Consider the following 20,444-nt stretch of genomic DNA (forward strand, 5'->3'; position numbering starts at 1 on the left):
GAACATTTCCTTTTCCAATCTTAAAAAAGCTGTGTTCAAAAGTGTTACTGATATATTTTACATTCGATTATATTAATTATATATTTAAAAAAAATTTGTATATGATAATTAAATGAACAAAATAAGATTTAAAAAAATACAATTTTCGCTCATTTAATGAGATATAGTACGACAACTACATTCATGATCAATTCTAAGTTTCAACCGCAAACGAACAGATTTTTGAAGCATAGATGCAATAGAGCTGAAGTATGAAACTATGTCAGCTGGAATCGTGTGTTGCCATTTTGATATTCGTAGTAATCCGATCTTTCTCCCAGATTATTTTACATACAAAATTGAAATGAGGTATAAAATTGAATTTAAATTGACATGAATAAATTAAGGTAACATGATGAAAATCCACCACGTAGTAATTTAATCAATATCGTGAAACAATCTGCTGGCAGATTTTTTTTTTAGGAAAAACTTATTTGTCTTGTGAATCCTATTCTCCGATAGATTTAGCCTTAATCTATACCTAATATGTTTCTGATAATTATCACAAGCTTTATAATTTTTTCAGTTAAACTTTAAATAGCAAAATGTAATAGCGTAGTTACTAATTGAAATCTCCTATACCAGTTTTCTGTGGCTGTATGGCAGATAGACAAAGAAAACGTAAATATTCTTGACTTTTTGCTCAAATTAGGATATTATAATTGCCTATGACATTTTAAAAATGTAGATTTTATAACCTGCTCTTCAGTCGTAACCCAAATTTTGAAAAACGGCCAATATTAAGTATCAGCATAATATAATATATTGTGCAATTAATTGTTTATTTCGCGTATTTTTGATGCCAGAAATTAATCCAGGTATTCATGGCATTAACGTCTGTTTAAATAGAATATATATATCAAATGATTAAACCAACAGCTTCTAACTAAACCTTTATTACAAATGGAAATCACGTAAATATAAATTATTTTCAGTTATGTTTAGCTTTCCTTTCCTGTTATCTTTTGCTCTTTCCCATCAAGCTGTCTTTAATTATCCATTTGTCTGTCCGTAATTATCCATTTATCTGAAGATACAGTTCTTATAAGTGACATTAACATTTAAAAATAAAAAAATTAGAATTGGGTAACAAATCCTGTTTTTGTTAAAGGATCATGGAATTAAGGTACCCTTGCTAGTCCTTCCTTTTCCAGCTACACTCATCAGTTATAGAATGGTTTAGTTTAGTTGCTTGTTGACCTTTGACCCCACCAAATGCGTGGCACACAGGACATACCCTTGCAGAATGGCCGGAGAATTTGGAAATCCGTATTGATGAAACTTAGCCTAAACTGCTGGCAACTGCAGTCGTCGTTCTTTACGTGCGCAGCGTTTTTGCGCTATCATATATTGCTGTGAAACGCCCCCATACCTTAGATACATATGAGTTTAAATCAGTTTTTGTAAGTGATTTTTATTATTTTCGTTAATGAGAAATTGATATAGAGGTTAGGATTAGCATGTTAATAGTGTTGACTTAGTTATGGAGGTAGGCTGTGAAGAGGCTTTCCATAAGTGCCTATTTTGAGTTTTGTAGGCCTAGTCCTCCTTAGGCCTATGGGGTTAATCTCTTGGACAAGGCCAGCGGGAGTTGATAGTAATAGGCCCATGTGAAAGGTAAAGAACCAGTTGTGATAGTTGCTAGTCAAGGTCTAACTCTTATCCTGTTTTGAAAGCCTCAGGACTAGGCCTAGACTGTGTGGTATTATTTTATAAGTTGCCAATACACGATACGAAATTTTAACCAACATTTTTTAAAAGAGCTCATCAATCACGTTATTTTGAATGCCATGAATGCTACGCGCAAATGATAAATAAAAAATTAATCAAATTATGACTTATAACGAAAGAATACTGGCCGCCCCCCCCCCTCCAAAGCTAATACGGCAAAATTGTAACCAGTAGACACCGTTAGTTATGGTAGGTTGGTGTTTTTAGGTTCTATTAGTGCCCTATCATTTCCTAGCCATTTTTGCATGAAAAACCGAAAATAGGTTTACATGCAAAAATGGGTAGCTGGAGTCTTCCAAAAAATTACCTCGTATTGTAACCTAACTTCAGGTGTTTTGGTATGGCTTAAGATAAGAAACAATGATGTATAACAGCAACTATAGCCTTTGGTAAATGTTCTCATAGTTTCCACGGGCATTGCCTAATTCCTCTACTGTAATTGTATATTTAGCCCAGGCCAAAATTTGCAGGTGCTCTAGACCTTAAAACCGGTTTCTGTCGCAAACCCCATTTTTCCACTAAGCATACCCTAGTCAACCCAGGAGGTACAGTGAATATGCCAACTACATACAGGGATAAACTAAACACATTACTGTTGTTTAATCCCAACAATTAAGATTAACAACCCATAATCCACATTTCAGGTACAGTACTGCATTTGGAAAAATCTGCATTTGGTTAAAGTTACAAGTACTGTAAAAATTAAGTTTCATGACAGTTGACTAGAAAACATTGGTTGTTATTGTGCAGTTACAGTACAGCATATTGAAATTAACCACCCAATAACTCTACTTTTAAGGCCTAGATCTCTTCTGCTCCACAACTTTGGGATTAATACTATATTTCTCATAGCACTAGTATTTCACTGTCATTGGCATGCACTAGGAAACTGTAGCCTAGATTTTGGAATTTTAGCGTGTACTGACACATCAACCATTTCTGTGTGTATAGGGTGTTCTGTGTATGTAACCTTTATAAGATATAATATACTGTACTTTTTGATGAATTGTGTAAGTAGAATGTTTAAGTGTAACGTTTTGGGTAAGAAACTGGAATTACATACAGTTGTGAATTATTGAAAATATTAAAATAGAATGCTATACTCTAATGTATGTAATCAGGGGGCCAGACCCCCAAAGCATCTTATTGAATCAAGGTTTTGCTAACTCTACAAGCTATGTGTAATTCAGTATGTAGTGGAATGCCTTTAAGTGTTTATGATTGTTGCTGTCTAATCACAATGTATGCATGAGTCGATCAATTATTAGTCAATGGAAAGAATCTGAGATACTACAAGTATAGCAAGACCTTGCAACCATGGAGAGCTTTAATAATTATTTGTTTGGACATTTCAATAAAGGGACATTCAAATTTTCAAGACTTGTGGAAACTGATGTTGTATTAAGGATTGTTAGCTGCCTCCCTTATATCAGCCTGACCTTAGTAGAGTTTTTTCCCCATGGTATTTAGTTCTTTCTGCTACTTAACCAGGGTGTGGTTAATGGTGCATTGTAATTATTCTGAATCCTAATGTATAGCAATGAACCCTATATGTTAGGTATAGATTAGTTTTCATGTAAGTGATTAGGAAGGAATACCCCCAGATTAAATGTTCTACATTGAGGCCTGGGAAGTGATTTCCTTATTGGTTCCTGGAGTGTTATTGTTTTGTGAAGCCTTTGTTGAGCCCCCTAAACTGTTGACTGAACTATAATGTAGGCATATTACAGAGGACTTGTTAACTTGCAGCCAGTTCAAGGGCTAGGAATAATTTAATACTGACTGTTGAGTCAAAATTCAGCTTTTAGAAGGGTCTCTGGTGTAAATTACGTAGTAGATTCTTCGAAGGTCTTAGACTTGATAGTATATCCAACAATTATTTAACTAGTTCAACTTGTTCTACCTGAAGCATAAAAACTTGAAATAAAAGTTACTATGGACAGTTTATGGTACTGGTTTGACACCTCAATTTTATGGTTGCTAGTTTTATGGCACAGAATTAAGATTTGAGGTTGAGTACTTGCTAAATTGGTTATGAGCAAACCTTCATGTAGGAGAGGCTTTTGGCATAGGGACCCATGATTATTCTATTAGAGGTACAACACTTCAAATCATGCAAGCAGTGGATTTTAATGATTGAATATTTGGTAATAAATGAAACTTATGGTATTAAGTGAACCTTACACTTGTACACTTGAGCAATCTTTATGCTGAATGTTCCCATTATGTTTGTTTGGGGAGTTCTCAAGTTATGCAAGTATATGGTGGGGAGATAAGTTGAGTTCACAAGAGTTAAAATCATGGATACCATTTCCTCAGAAAAATGTTGAGCTGTGGTGCTTGTTTGATTAGTACCTAATGCAACTTATATCTGTGTCCGGGTTGCTGTCTTATTGCCAATTTTTATTTGCTATGTTTAGCCAAAAGCAATGGGATGGATAATGTTTTGGAGTTTCTTAGTCATTAAGCTCATCAGAATTTATAACACTCTGAAATAAAATACAAAATCCACATTTATGTAAAGTAATGTATTTACAAATGATAAATTCAAGCCTGCTCAGCCCCTTCTTCAGCTGAAGAAGGAGCTGAGCAGGCTCTCGAAAGCTCCTGGAATTTATTTTATCATTTGTAAATACATTACATAAATGTGATTTTGTATTTTATAAACATATTCACGGGATTGTGAAGAAGATTTACACTCTGAAATGTTGTAGTAAGCAAAAGGCCAGTAAACTTTATTCAGTGAGCTAAAAATCTCAGTTTATCTCATTCTCATCAGAAATTTTAAATTTTACACTGGCATTTATAAAATGGTTGTAATAGTTTAAATTTTTGTTGAACTCCCTTTACTGTATATGGGATTATGCAGTATACTTTCAGATAAGCAGTTTGTGAAGTAATTGTACTGCTTGTTGTATGTAGCATTAGTATTTTTAATAATGTTACAGTACAGTGTAATATCTTTGCCTTACAGTATATAAATGTCATTGTTTTCACATTTAAAACACCTGTACCATTCCGCCATATAAATTAATTGGTAGCACATTGTTGGTTGTGTTAACTAAAATATCTTCAGTGATAATTTCTGTCGTGAAAAAATTACATGATGGATTAACAAGTGAAGGTCTCGATATAGGGTATTTAGTGAGAAGTGATTTTAATAGAGAATTTTTATACATTCCATCCTTTTTTTTTTTCAGGTTCTTCCTGAAGACTTACCACGGGCAAGATTCACCTGCTGCACTCAACTTTTTCTAATGTCCTGACGCGAAGACTTCTCCACCCAGATCTTGGTGTTTTTGCAGAATTTCTTTTTAGAGGTATGATATAATATTGAAGCATTACACAAACAAGTCTGAAACAGGCTGGACAAGCATACTTTGCAGAAGGCAGACTTGATTTGTCTATAAAGTAGCGAGGAACACCGGTATAAAAAAAAAAAGCATATCATAGGATTACTTGGATGTAAAATTATTTATACATTTGTTGTATGATAAACCTCTGTGAAGCACTTTTGCTCACTTTTCATCCTTGGAAAGTGCAATACTGTACCTGGTACTAAGTGGCTCATCAAAACTTGTCCTTCAACTTTTGGATTCTTTAATTTACTTTTTGACTACAGTACTGGTAACTTACCAGTACTGTAGTCAAAATTATTTACGCAGTTTTGAAGCTGCCCTCAGCCTCAGTCGGGACATAGACCTGATCAGTGAATGGTGTAGTTGGTAGGGTATGAGGCTGAACTCCAGTAAAACGAAAACACTATTGATTAGCAAATCTCTTACAGATTTCCCACCCCATCCTCCCCTTCAGGTGGATGGAACTTAGCTGATTGAGTCTGAAGCTTTTATATACTATTCTAGGTGTAGCTTTTGACTCGCATCTAAATTTTGAGAAACATCTATTGAAAGTTTCAGCAAAAGCTGCATGGAAGGTAGGTATTGTTCGTAAGGCCTCTTATATTTATAAGTGATAAAATCAGTGCAACCTGTTTTAGTACTGGAATACTGTTCTCTGGTGTGGATGTCTGCTTCTGCCAAAAATTTATCTCTTTTAGTTAGAGTGGCTCATGGTGGTAGGTTTCTGTTTCCTAATAGTAGCAGTTACGACTTGGACCATCGATAGATCGTCTCATGTTGGTCACTGTTTCATAAGTTGTATTTCAACAGGGATCTTTCAGATTTGCAATTGATCCCTGATCCCCTTTATCTGATAAGAACAAGCAGATTTGCTGAGCAGCAGCACCAATATGCAGTAATGTGCCTCGCTGTCGAACTTCTCAGTTCCAGAGGTCTTTTATTCCTCACACCGTTGAACTGGAACAGCCTTCCAGAGGATGTCGTGTATTTGGAACTTCAGAAGTTCAAGCAGATATGAAATGCATTACTGCCCAAATGCTATTCTTCTTGCATTTTAGTACATTTTTATCTGTTTATTAATTTATTCTGTTCTTTTTTAATAAGTGGGATCTCTCTCTCTCTCTGTATTTCCCTTGATTTCCTCTTTCTTCTTCCTAATGGACACCATATTTTTTGGAAGCTTTAATTCCTAGTCATTGGCCCCTGTGGGCTTGTTCCATATGAATAGGTTTCATCTTCTGAATAATAAACAATACTAATGATAGTACGATAGTTATTGGAAAAGTGACTTCTTGCATTTTGAAATAGTTAGCTAAATCTATTAAACTAGTCCTTAGCTCTCCCAGATTGTGAAGGCAGTTCTCGAATGCATCTTATCAATCCATATTCCTCTGATGCTGTGTACCTACTGTACTTAGGCGTATGTGATTGACTTGCAGTAACTTTGCATACTGTGATATTTTTATAATGAAATCACTTATGCTATGAGAACCTTATTTGTTCTGTGGATTTGTTCTTAAAAGAAAATTGGGTTTAAAGCAAGTATTTACATGTAGCAGGGAATTGTGTGGGATAGTATATTAGGCAGATTATTACATATTTTTTAAGTCAAGCTGTACTTTGAAAAGCTGTACTTTGAACATCTTATTGAAAGGTACAATTATATATTTTTTAGCATAATTTTGAAGCTTTCTTAAATATTTACTCACCCATCTGTTACTGTTAGCAGTTTTCTCAAGTGATTTTTCAGACATTTAATCTGATGTGCATTTTGAAGTTTACATCAAGTCAAAATAATCTAACAAGTTTAGTTTCAACTAAACACTTGAAAGTTTTCATAAAAAAAAACCCATCAGTCAGTAACCTTCTCATCTGTGTCAATTTTTCACACACATCTTCTGATGTCTTGAAGACAGAGGAGGCAGAATAAAAAAATTGGTCTGGTTGTTGGAACTTTATACTTTGACATTGCTTTTTCTTTCAGAACAGGGAGATATGCAGTGCCATTGGTTGTGGGAACAGCAGTAATAGCTTCGGCACTTTGGAGCCACATTTGGAAATGGTTAAGCAAAGAGCAAATAGTAGTTAAGTGGTATGGATTACCTGTTCTACTGCAAGAGTTAATTGCAGGGGCAGTTCACTGGCATGGAATGCCTGTTCTAATGTAAGTTCAGTAATTACTTTGGCCAGGATGTTTTTGCCCATTATATTAAAATTGGTAGTATGTGAATAATCATGATTAATTTGCTGGAATAGATTTTACTTGTATACATCCAATTTAAATTTCATAAATTAGCTTGCTTTGAATTATTTCAAGTTATAAATTTTCTTGACTGTAGCATTCAACATAATCATGTATTGTAATTTCATTTTGTTTGACATGCATTGTAATTTTGTTTGACTTTATGACAATGTCATAAAAGTAGCTATAAACCATTAAGGTGGATTATTATTTTAACACAGTCATAATTACCTTCTTAGGTCATAATCATCTTTTTAACAATGTTGCATTCTCAGACAACTCTGATTTTTGTTTTAAATTTCATGAAAAAGGTATAATGATACGTATTTGTAATAAATTAGTTTATTAGTAACTACATATTACAGTATTCACAAAATTGTCGTTGCTCATGAGTTCATCAGGTCAAAATTATATAAAGCACTAATAACAAAAATATGATTCCTGAAGGCAGGAGTAAACTGCCTAAAAAATAGCTACTGAAACATGAGTCTTCAACTCGCAAGTACAAATTGGACTAGAAATTATGTGAGCAAGAGCGTCAATTCTAATAAGAGAAGCAACTGCTACAGTAACATCAGCAGTACCAATCATACCAACAGTGCTACCAGAAAATTAATAACAGCCCTGGTGATGCCTATTGCAGGAAAATATCAACAGCATCAGTAGTACAAGTCATAGAATGCCAGTCACAGAGAGATGTTATAGCATCAACAGTAATAACAGAATCTTAATTTCAGGATTAAATGTGCCACCAGATGTTGGAAAAATAGAGATCGAGCAGCACTAATCACAGAGGAGCAGCAGGAGTGTGGATAGCAGAACAGAAACCTTGGCAGTAAAAATCTCAGATGAACAGCAAGAAGTGTTAACCATAACAGCAATGCATTGAAACAACCACCCCAGCTGTGATGGTGGGTATAATTTGGTTGCAGGAGGAAGGCATTAGCTGTATTGGCCCCACTGCATAAAAGCAGCCACCCCAGCAGTGATGCCACAAACATCTACTTTACACCAATAGTCCAATTGAATGAAGGTAAACAGTCTTGGCAGTAATATTGTGGGGGAAGGAGAGCTTCATCCTTGCCTGCTATATTCTAGCTGGAAAAGAACAGCAACCTACAAAAATGTTACAGGAGAGATGCAGCACCAGCCCGGTTGAAAGAGAATGCAGATATAGTTGCAGAAGCAGAGGTCCACAGGCAGGATGACAACACCAGCATCTATGATTGTAGGAGTAAGATCACTGTCAGCACCAGCCCTACAGCAGTGAGAGTTCTAGGTATGATGCAGCAGTGACAATCCAGTGTCAGAAAAACAGTGATAATGCCAATCCAGTTGAAGGAGAGAAGTAGCAGTAATAACACTGGCCAGGTTGCAGGACAGCAGCACCATATCAGTAAAAGGACAGCAATGCTAGTCTGATTGTAAGGGGGTCCTAACATTAAATGGCCCTGTTCCAGGAGAGCAGCAGCAACTGTATTAACAGTCCAATTGCAGGAGTGCAGCAGTAGAGGTGGACCAACTGCAGAAGACAAGCAGAACTTGTAACAACAGCCCCATAACAAATCAGCAGCAGTAGTAGACCAGTTGTAGAACACCTAAAGGATCCAAAACATCCCATTGCAGATCAGCAGCAGTGGTGGACCAGTAACAGAAGACCAAGAGGATTTGGATCAGCAGTAGTGGACCAGTAACAGAAGACCAAGAGGATCTGGATCAGCAGTTCCATTGTAGGAGTTCCAGAAAAGCAACGTTGGCAGAATTTACTCAGTTGTGGAGAACAGTAGCTTTGGCAATACTACCTTGATAGCAGCAAGGAGAGCAGCAACAATGACACCACCAGTCTCACACAATGACAAATTTGCAGGAGAACATTAACAATGATAGGACCAATCCAGATGATGGGGAGCAGCAGCAATGGCAGCTTGGTCCTGTCACAGGAGTACACTGGTCTGGGTTGCAGCAGGGATGATTTGTTGCAGGAGTAGGAACAATGGCAGCAGCAGCACCAGCCCTTTTGTGGGAGAACAGACATCATTATTGGCCTTCATATAATAACACCATTGGCAGAGCTGGTCAAAGAAGGGCAGGGTTAGTTGTGCAAGCCTTGGATGCACAATGTTAGCAAGGATGATCACATACATGCAGCATCAGCAGTATTATTATTACACCATCAACAGTACCTGCATCACAAGAGGACAATGAAAGGAATAATATTCTTAACTGAACACAAAATATTTTATGTGAATTTAACATTGAAACAAAGCTATTTCAGATTGTTAGTCAAGCCAAATAAACTTCTTTACAAGACATAAGCAATACTAAAAAGGAAAAGGCCTGTTATTCATTGAGCTGACTAATGCAGATACCCATCAAGAAAGATATTACTAGAAATACTAGGAATATTTTGTTCATATAATTTTTACACTGTATTTGCCAAAAATGGTAATAAGTCTTTGGTTTTGAGGACGCTTTAAGAGCTTCACCCTGCACCATAATGCAAAAATGTTTTGAATTCTCTGTATGCTACCATAACACCTATAAATTTTTGCCAGCATGTAAATAATAAGAATGGTAAACATTCATGCAAGAAGAGCTAAAAACTTTCCCTGTCTCCTGGAGGGCATGTATTTGAGGATCCTGAACTACCAGTGTCCAAGCATCTTGACAAACATTGACGATCCTGAGCTACCAGTGTCCAAGCATCTTGACAAACATTGAGGATCCTGAGCTACCAGTGTCCAAGCATCTTCAATAAGTGACATCAACCAAACCTTAAGAGAAGAAAATTTCATCCATCAGTTACAAAATCAATCTCAAACTTCACCCGGTAATCTTGGACATAACACTAAATTTGAGAAACAAGCTCTCGGTCAGCTCTTGACTGACAAAAACTATAATGTTCATTGAAAATTAATGATAGAAAGTAATCTGAACATTGTAATTGACCTTTGGTACTTGTTCATTAACCTCACCAATCACATTTATATTAAAACTGAATAAATTTTACATAACTTACCTGTGTATATAATTAAGACCTTTATTGGAAATTGGTTATCTTCCTCCAATTCCTCCCTCACTTAAAACTTCTTGGTTGTTTTGTCTCTAACTTCACAGTCAACTGTCATTGCAAAAGTCCACACTGGCTGAACTGCAGCAATCTCCGATCTGCAACTCGGTGATGAATGCCTTGAAAATACATCCATGAGACTACATATGGAGTGATTACTTTGTGATGCATGGTAAAAACTTATGGGTCTAGCCAAAGTTTAATTTGATTTCTTCCTATTTCTCCCAGCTTATTTCAGTTTTGGTAATTTTCTGATATGCAACTTGAATGCACTCCAAACTCCATTAGTCCTCAAGTTAAATGAAATTTGCCAATAAAGCTCACAGTAGCTGCCACTTCCAAAAGCACCTCCAAGTCCTTTTTCTCACATCCATAAGCCCTGAAGGGAGAGAAACCAGTTTTAGTCAGCACTGTTCATTAGGGTACAACAGTAGTTTTTAAACATTGGAAAATCATATGGCCTGAGGAACTGATGTTTGTAGCTTTGTTCAACAACAGCACTGTGGCCCAGGCTTTCTAATTCTATACTGCTGGTGAAACAGCATAGTGGACACATCCAATTATTTCCTTAAGAAATGTTTAGTAACTAGATGATCATGGATATTCTCCTCACCCGAGCATGCTTACGAGTACAAAATTCAATCTTACACGAAGTATTCACTTCCGTACAGGTAAAAGGAAGAAATACCAAGACTGTACTAATTAACGTTGAAATGCCTGATCTGTATACAGTACTTACAAAGGTTCCATAGGTTTCTGACAACATAATGTCACTTTTTATTGATTCCTCATAGGACATGATGTTCATGGAAGACAGGTAGATGAAAAAAAAAAAATGCAACTTTTATGAAATCTGTACAGGAGCCATAACTTTAGCATGTTGGGTAAAATTGCTCAAGAAGTACAACTGTCAAATACTGTATGTTCGACCCTACAATCAACTGGTGTTAATGTTAGCATTTTTGTCAAGACCAACAGAATGACTGGAAAAGCCATTTACAAACCCTGTGAAGCCAACTACCCAGCAAAGTAGCACAAAAAATATGCAAGATTCAATTTACCTTAAGAAGTAAATTCTTCATGAACATATTTGCACAAAAGTCTGTATCTTTCCTCACAGACCAACAATTTTCTATTGTAAAGATTTGTTCCCACTACAAAACAACCGAAATTTCATGTACTGTATGTACTTCACTTTAACAAGACAAAGTTGCATTCTTAACCACAATGTGAAACCTAGATTAAGGTAATAAAGAAGTTGGACACCTTAGTAGGAAGGATACTCATTAGTGTTTTCACTTTCTGTTGCCACTAATGGCTGCTTTGGGTACTCTTGCAGTAATATGCAAAACAATGCTAGAAAATACCCACCACAAATAATGATTAAAAAAGAATAATAGCACTCATCCACAAAGCAAAATGCTTGTAAAACACTGGAAGCAATGTCTATAAAAGTAGAAGGCAAGAGAAGGCAACAGATTCCTGTTCATTGCAAAGGTTAAAGTATCCAAATTCTCTGGCCAAGGTCTATGATTGTATCTCAAAAGAGTTTATTAGCTGGGAACTATTTACAGCTCCAAATTTCAACAGTGCCTAACACCCAAGATCCAAATACAGTATACTCACACATTTTTCAGAGGTAGAGTGTGTCCATCAAGTTGCCAAACCTCCACCTTTTTCTTCACCGATCTTCAAAATAATGCTCAAGTGACAGCTACTCTTACCCTGTAATGGAAGGTTTTTAATTAATTGTATGCTTAGTGCCTAATGCTACACAGTGTATTATGGATAGCCTTTGCGAAGAACCTTCTTCCAACCATTGAAGCTGATATGGCAAACTTTACCGGAATCTAACCCCTGTAAGTGGGTTATATTTATTATTACTCAATACACTACACTTGGGAATCTATAGCAATCCATAAGCTGATGCATCAAGAACTGATAAAAAAAAAGTGGAAATTACTTTTTCTGTTTAAACACACTGTGATAGTACTCAGGAGCGATTACTGTAATATAATCGTCCAAGTCCCTTCTTGCCATTTACTTTTTAAAAATCTTTTCACAAGGATGTTGCAAGGTTTAATATCTACCAAAATTGAAAGAAATAAAACATTTGCAATCAAAATTTTTAGACACTAACTTAAGCTTGCTCCAATATAAACATTTCATCTGAGAAAAAAATCTCAGACTAGAAATGACTGGGTGGTCTCTGTAAACTACTTTATAGTCATATTGAATCATACTTTCATAAAAAAAATGGAGAAAACCTGGACAAAAACTCTTGATTCATTTAAATAACGGCCATCAACGTAATAAAATTTTATCCTACAACATCCGTAAGTTCACATAAGGACTTCACATTGCTACACAGCAACTTGAGAAAAAGTCTTCTGCTGAAATTTCCATGATGCTCTTCCACAAATTACATTTTGAAAATTATTAAAGGTCTTCAAGCATTAAGTAATTAAAGCCTCCTGCAATACAGAGCATTGCATCCAAAATTATCTTGACTAACTTAACTCCGCATCTTGATACTGACACCAAGCACTGGTGCATAAAAATTTTTTTCAGATATGTCTGTTGATGCCAGTACTAAAGGGAGCACATTGTATACACCAAGGAAATTCTCTAAAGTTGTATAATCATTCCTCATATCAAACAACTAAAAATCTTTCTAATTGTTTCAGCCTCCATCTATAATAGATCATTTTGTTATTTTAATATCTGTTCTTGTTTAAAAAAAAATTAACACTAAATAATTCACGTAGGTTTTACTATGATATTCAACCTTGAAAAAGTTCATTAATGGCACACAGTGGATTATCAAGTATAAATTAATTCCAAAATCAGTGTCAATTCTGGTTTGTAGTCCTGTTAACTATGCTGTACTGCATTAAATAAGATAGAAAACTACTTCGGTTGCTCACTTCAACTAATAATCATTGGAAAAGTTTTAATTGTGTCAAGATTACTGGAATTTCAACCTATCAATCCATTTCCAATATAAGCCAAGTTACATTCCCAATACCTATGCACATTCTCCATGGTAACGGAGTATGTTATGAGCCTTGGGTAAAATACAAGCAGTAACTTATGGCTGTGCTTGGTCCAGATTTTGTAGGTCTCATCTCCTCTATTTTTCTTCTTTCTGCCAACACTTTAAATTCTTTCAGGTGACACAAGAGACATAGGAAACTGATCATATGTTAAAGTCATGACACTTGAGTACAATAAAGTAGCTATTAATCATTAGACTCCATTATTGCTTCATAAGAAATATATAAATAAGTGAATACTAAGAACAGTATTCTAGGAATTCAAACCATTCCTAATTAATATTCCATTTTCCAAGTATTTTAAGACCCACCTATAACCTATCTTATTATTTAATTTGTCACACAAATCCCTCCACATTTTGGTGTCGTTTTTCAGCCTACACTCGTGCTCAACACAGTACACTAACTGACTGCCCACAGAATAGAGTAGAATAAAATATAGAATTTAGACCAAAGGCCAAGTGCTGGGACCTACGAGGTCATTCAGTGCTGAAAGGGAAACTGACAGTCAGTAAGAAGGTTTGCAAGGTGCAACAGGAGGAAAACCTCACAGTTGCACTAGGAAAAAGTTTTGAGAGAGGGTGGAGGGTCAGATGGAAGAAAGAGAATATGAATGGAGGTGCAGTAAAAGAAATGAGAGATGTTGCAGCTCGGGGCTGAATGGACACTGTAAAGCCCCTTAAATAATGCCTACAGTGCACCATATGAGGTGCACTGACAGCGCTACCCCCGTACGAGAGGCTGCCCGCAGACTTGATTTGTTATTTTGCCTCAAGTTTCTGAATATGCAAAGGCACAGTACTGAATAATTATCAACCACGTCAATTAACATCAATCACCATTTCACAAGAACCATAACTCTAGGAAATGAGTACTCATTACTTACCCTGATAAGGAAACTGACCACCTTTTTAACGCAAGAACGTATTCCTCTGTGCGTAACTTGCTTTCCAAAAAGAATTATCACTTCAACGAGCCCTTACCATACATTATGCTGTTGCTTGTGATACTTCCCTTCATTCTAATGATATGTACGAGCAATAAATTTGCGCGACAACCTTTACTCTGAAAAACTTCCCTGCGCTTTCATCCTCCTTAGTTATGCCACTGTTCTGTAAATAGATTGAAATGTGTAATTAATTATGTACAAAATAAGATCTTTAAATTAAAAGCACAATTTTCTTTAAAAACCAAATAGACTAAAATTTTTAATGAATTACATTAAAAAAAAAAACAAGATCTGAAATTAAAAGCACAATTATTTTCCTTAAAAACCAAGCAAGACCATTGTTCTATGTTACTGCTCATCCCCAACCATAGGAGAGACAGAAATAGACCCCAGCATAGCACAGACACTGCAAGGAAACCACCATGACAGCTACTCGTTAAGACCCCCAGCATTACATAGCCACGAGGTACGATAGCTTAACCTAGTCAGCATAAGCCTACCTTGGCAAAAACCTGACAACCCCACCCCCAAAAGTTCACAACATAAAACCATAATGCTCATCCCACATTCACAGCAAGGGCCAGAAAGCAAATCCTGTGTTCTTGGTTAAGGCCAGAGAGCAAATCCCATCTTCACAGCAAGGACCAGAATAATCATCCTATGTTTGAAGTCCAGGCCAAAATGCTCATTCATTGTTCACAGCAAGGCCAGACAGCTACTCCTATGTCCTCTGAAAAGGCCATAATGCTCTTCCCTGTTAGCAGCAAGGGCCAAAGAGCTCTTCCAAATGCTCTCGGCAAAGGCCAGACTGCTCAACCTAAGTTTGCAGCAGAGACCAAACTGCTCATTCTGCATCTGCAACAAGCCACTCATCCCATGCTAGTTTGTTAGCCACTTCTTCTTAGTGGTAGGGAGTGATGGTCTTGAGTTCAATAATTGCCAGGCCATGTAGGCAAAAACTATGTTGACTACCAGTTGCTTTGAGAGGTCCAAGAGTAAGGGAAAGATAACAAATGTCTTGAAGAAGACTGATTTTATTCTCAAAGATCAACCCATTTTGACTAAATATGCAGACAGACAACTAGTGACAGGTAGTTAACCAAGCATGTAGACAGAATATGGGTGACAGGTAGAGTGTCTTAAGCAACATTTCAGCTGAGAAGCTTGGCTTTACAACATTGATTTTAATTAATTTGCCTGTCAAGATTCATATGAAACTGTGCCAATCATCAAAATTTGACTGTGGCACCATCTGACTGTCTCTGTACAAAATTAATGTCATACACTAGCTTTAGTAATTTCTCAAATGAAGATTACTGTCATACATAAGTTGAAATCATTTCTCCAATGAGGATTCACAGCTTTACTGTAATTATAGAGCTGGTCTTTAAACTAATTCCTTATTCCATTAAATGACCACATTACCAAAAATCATTGTACATGCAAGCTTCCAGTTACGCACCAAAAGCTTGCATGTGCAATGACCAGGAAGGTTCATGAGAATGCAGTGCCATCCCAGTAGCTTCTTAATAATACCCACATAACCACTGTCTTTCAAGAAGATGAAGCACAATTTTTACGACCACTGATCCTGGAGGCACAGTCCACATACAGTACTGTTTATTCCAAACTCATACTCTATCACTGTTAGGGAAACAGTGCTGTTAGGGAGGGAATAAAGAAGTAAAGTGATTAGTGTGAACAACTAAGATTAAATATGACAAAGCAAAAGAAACGCATAACAATCTATGGATTTTCCTGGGAACCTGGGCTGAATACACCATTTCTGGAAACAATAGTGACCCCAGAATTTGTTAATGCTATAAAATAAAACGATTGAACTGCCGTAAGTTACCCTGATTGGGACAAGAGGAAATGTGTACCTTCTACCTGTGCACATACAAATTCTATGGTAATAAATATACAGTGCCAAATACCCAAGAGAAGAGAGGTGGCAGCCCCTTACCAGTTAGGGCTGTGTGGGCAAGATTAGACCAAGAAGAATATCTGTACTTCACTTTTATCATTTATAGGACTCTAAGGTTAGCATGGGACATATTAAGAGGGAGGGCATGCTAGATGGAGGTCAGTTAAGAGGTCAATGCCTTAGGTTAGGAAGGTTGGTGAAGACAAGGTTAGGATGCATCCCTGTAACTTAACACACATTCAAGTTGGGTGGGAGGCCTTTGCTCCCAAGTCAGGGAAGGACTTAGCACCCTAGGTCAGGATAGTAAATGAGGGTATGGTTGGGATGCAATCACATTATTAGCTTTGTTATATATGTCTTCTATGTATTGTATACATAAACTAATTATGGACAAGAGCACATAAGGGCTATTTTTCAGACAGCAAATCATGTTTTTGCATTTCAAATTCAGCCATTTGGTCCAATTCACTATTTTTAGTCCCCCATTAAAACCTTTTCTCACTGGGAGTGTATCAGGTGCATCAGATACCTCAATAATTTAACTGGACTCAAGTGATAATCGCATGTCACAGAACTAGTAAAGCAATGGGAAAAGAATTTATGTATAATGTTTCTTGCAAAGACATGTAAAATGTTTTATGTGCCAGGCCATTTATCTTCATGAGGTCATTGATTTATTTCATTACTACCTATTTCAGTATAACTTCAAAATCTGTAATCAAAATCATTTAGCATACTACATAGCCTTTGATGCATTCAGAGTGGGAAGTAGTACATTCAGGCCACAGTCCAATCGGTCCTTCATACAGTAACAAACCACAGTCTAAGAGAATGAGTTCCACATGGCAGCAGCTTGCTCCCGTCGACCCTCACTTCTCAACTTTGGTTAGGCTTCCCTAAAAGTTACTTGTTGAAACTTTTGGGGTATATGCCTGCAGTTTCCTTCCTGCCACAACCATAATTCACTGTCATTTAATCTTGAAATGCATCCCTGCTGAACTCTCATCTTGTGTTACTCACATAAAGAATATAAAAGAACAAATACACCACAATTCTAACCTATCATGTCCTATTAACCTTTTGCATGAGTGGATGGGTGGAATCACATTAGGCTACTCAGGGTGAAAACCAGGCAGGCCTAACAGGCTAGCTTAAGGCCGAGAGAGCCACTCGGAAACTCAAGTTAATGATGTGATAGCAGAATAAAGTAACTAGCCTATAGGCCAAGTTGTAATTTGATTAATTTTTTATTTATCATTTGCGCACAGTGTTTATGGGGTTCAAAATAACGAGAAGGAAGCGCTCTTTTCAAAAATGTTGGTTACAACTTCATACCATGTATTGGCAACTTATAAAATAATACCCACTATTCAGGGGTAATAATACCCACTATTCAGGGGTGAAACCTGGTACGCCTAATAGGCTAGCTTAAGGCCAAGAGAACCACTTTGGAATTTAAGTTATTGACGTGACAGCTGAAAACTACGCACCATTGATGGGAGATTTCAACGCATTTTTGGTGTTTTAACCAAGTTAACTTTTCATTAAATTACGAAGTTTGTTTGGCATTATATATTGCAAATAAATTGCAATATACCCTATTAGGTATTCTGGACTCATATTCGTGCTTAATAACCAAAAATACGGCTGAATTCACAATTAGCCCTAAGCCGGGTAGGAGGAAGTTCAGTTGTCAACTGTCATGCAGCTGGCGAATTTGAGTGAAAAAAATGAAAAAATCCAATGCATCTTAAATGGAATAATCTAACTTGACCAACTTCACTAATTACAAATGCATTAATACACGGGCTACTTAAAAAAAACACTTATTTTAAAGATAACAAAAAAATAAAATACCATCACCGCTAGGCCTATATCCTCCTTTACATTTCTAAAACCAAATTAACTCAAAATACAGGAAGACTGGAGTCTGAGTAAACTCTAAAAGCAACGCAAATTCAGTCTTACCTCTTCACAACTTCATAAAACGAGACGGCAGATGAACACGTTAACACAGCGAGTATAAATAAATAAATGAATTTAAAAGATGGCGGCGAACATAAAGAAAACTAACCAACGATAATCCAAATTAAATTTGACTGCTCTTAATATACTACTTTTTTTCCTTGAAAGCTGAGGTCTTAGAGGATATTAACACTATCGATAGATGTGATATTATTTAATTTAATAATAGAAACTTTCTAGTTAAAGCTTACAGGAAGTCCATCAAATTTACAAATTACGAAAATTGTTGTTTCATAGAAAATGGTATTTCAAGAACATATGGGAGACTAAAGGTTTCGACCAAAGAATTTTTTTGATATGGAAACAATTCACATACATATATAAGTATATATATATATATATATATATATATATATATATATATATATATATATATATATATATATATATATACACCAAAATTTTAGGTCAAATGCACACATTGCAATTTTTATCCTATCTTGAAATTATCATTGGTCCTCCCGAAAAATAACATTTCATGCCCACTGAAACCCAAGGCAAATCCACAATTACTGACCTACTTCGAATTATGATATAATTTTAAATCCTATAGTTACGCTTAGCTCAGTTACAGTCACAAAATGTGACTATAATTCGTTCTTTGATCTTTCTTTTTCTATTTTGTCGTCTGCTGAGGTGAAAAGGGGTATAATTGTTGCCATCTATTGGTAATTTTATGAAACAAAATCAACTGAATCTAGCAGAAAACATTTCTTTATTGTCTTGAAAAACTCTACTGCAATCTATGCAAAACACAATTTAAAAATAAAATATTTACATTTAGTCGTACTAAATTACATATAACTCCTACTTATTATCTAAAATTGCACGTCATTGTGAAATCTTTTCAAAAATCAAGGAAATTGCAAGACACTTTGATAACAAAAGTCTGGCAACACATAAAAAAGGTGGAGCTTTGCGGAAAAAGAAACTTCCATTACCACGAAATAATACAACATTAAATGCTATTAGAAAGAAATGCACGAAATTCGCTAGACCTTAGGTTTTAAAAATAAGATATATACTTTATAAATAAATCAAGAGTTCATTAAAGTATGCATAAATCCTGATGGTTCTTTAATTTCTCTCATTAACACATACAATTAAGTTGGCTATTCTGGTGGGACGTAGCCGCTAACTTTGAAAATAATAATAATAATAATAATAATAATAATAATAATAATAATAATAATAATAATAATAGTTCAATGCTCTCTATGAATACAGAGCAGATATACAACAGAGACGGTACAATATTCTGTGTATAAGTAACAAGACAAAAATTTTATCAGTTCACTAACGAGTTTCCTCAATTATAATGGCTATTTCAGTAACATCAGCTTTGTTTTGTCTTTCCAATAATTCTTCTTATCACTTAAAGTTTTGAGGGCGTAGCTACACAAGAACTTGCTCTATATTAATAGGAATTCATGTAGGGTAGGGTTATATTCCAGTTATTCTGGGTTTACTTGTAAAATTGCATGAATTGCAGAAAAAATCAGTGACAGGGTAAACATTTCTTCATTTTACTCTGTATCTTATTTCCAGTAATTTTACAAATAAAAAGTGTAATCTAAGTGTATCCTCCCTACAGAAGAAATTAAGAGGAATACAGAGTAATTGCTTGCACGACTGTGCACGTCAGAAAATACAGCAAAAAAAAAAAAAAAAAATTTCAATACACTGAGGCACCTATTTCACTTCATGAAACAAGCTACAAAGAGCATCGCTTACCGAAAGCTGCACTAATAACAATATTAACAGACGACGTACACACGAAGGTCTAGAGAATAATGTAGACACCAACATACACTTAATGGTATACACTTAATGGTAGCGATGGATATACCTAGGCTGCTGAATGTCAGTCACAAATATAAGTAGCTACGGCACTAATGATAGCAACTAATGCAGACTGCTACCAACTTCAAAATTAAAGATTTCTATCCGAAATAAAGACAAACGTTCTGCGATCTTCGGTTCATGATTACTTAAGGAAGCAAGTTTATATATGATCAACATCATTTGTCGTCTTTTGGGGTGAAA

The 20,444-nt window shown here is 35.7% G+C and overlaps 3 long non-coding RNA genes across 3 annotated transcripts; 1 reads left to right on the forward strand and 2 right to left on the reverse strand.

Moving 5' to 3' along the window:
- Positions 1–1,236: 1,236 nt before the first annotated feature.
- Positions 1,237–10,150, forward strand: LOC136841431 (uncharacterized). Its single transcript, XR_010853944.1, has 4 exons — positions 1,237–1,442; positions 4,971–5,090; positions 7,114–7,293; positions 8,109–10,150. It is a non-coding gene; the product is annotated as an uncharacterized lncRNA (long non-coding RNA).
- LOC136841432 (uncharacterized) lies at positions 7,698–10,820 on the reverse strand. The gene is made up of 2 exons (XR_010853945.1): positions 10,391–10,820; positions 7,698–10,145 (listed from the first exon to the last, which is right to left on the reverse strand). It is a non-coding gene; the product is annotated as an uncharacterized lncRNA (long non-coding RNA).
- Positions 10,821–11,530: 710 nt separating this feature from the next.
- Positions 11,531–18,481, reverse strand: LOC136841433 (uncharacterized). Its single transcript, XR_010853946.1, has 3 exons — positions 18,342–18,481; positions 14,384–14,609; positions 11,531–12,166 (listed from the first exon to the last, which is right to left on the reverse strand). It is a non-coding gene; the product is annotated as an uncharacterized lncRNA (long non-coding RNA).
- Between the last annotated feature and the right edge of the window lie 1,963 nt (positions 18,482–20,444).

The sequence above is a fragment of the Macrobrachium rosenbergii genome, chromosome 9 (assembly GCF_040412425.1).
Source record: "Macrobrachium rosenbergii isolate ZJJX-2024 chromosome 9, ASM4041242v1, whole genome shotgun sequence".
In the NCBI taxonomy this organism is placed as follows: Eukaryota; Metazoa; Arthropoda; class Malacostraca; order Decapoda; family Palaemonidae; genus Macrobrachium; species Macrobrachium rosenbergii.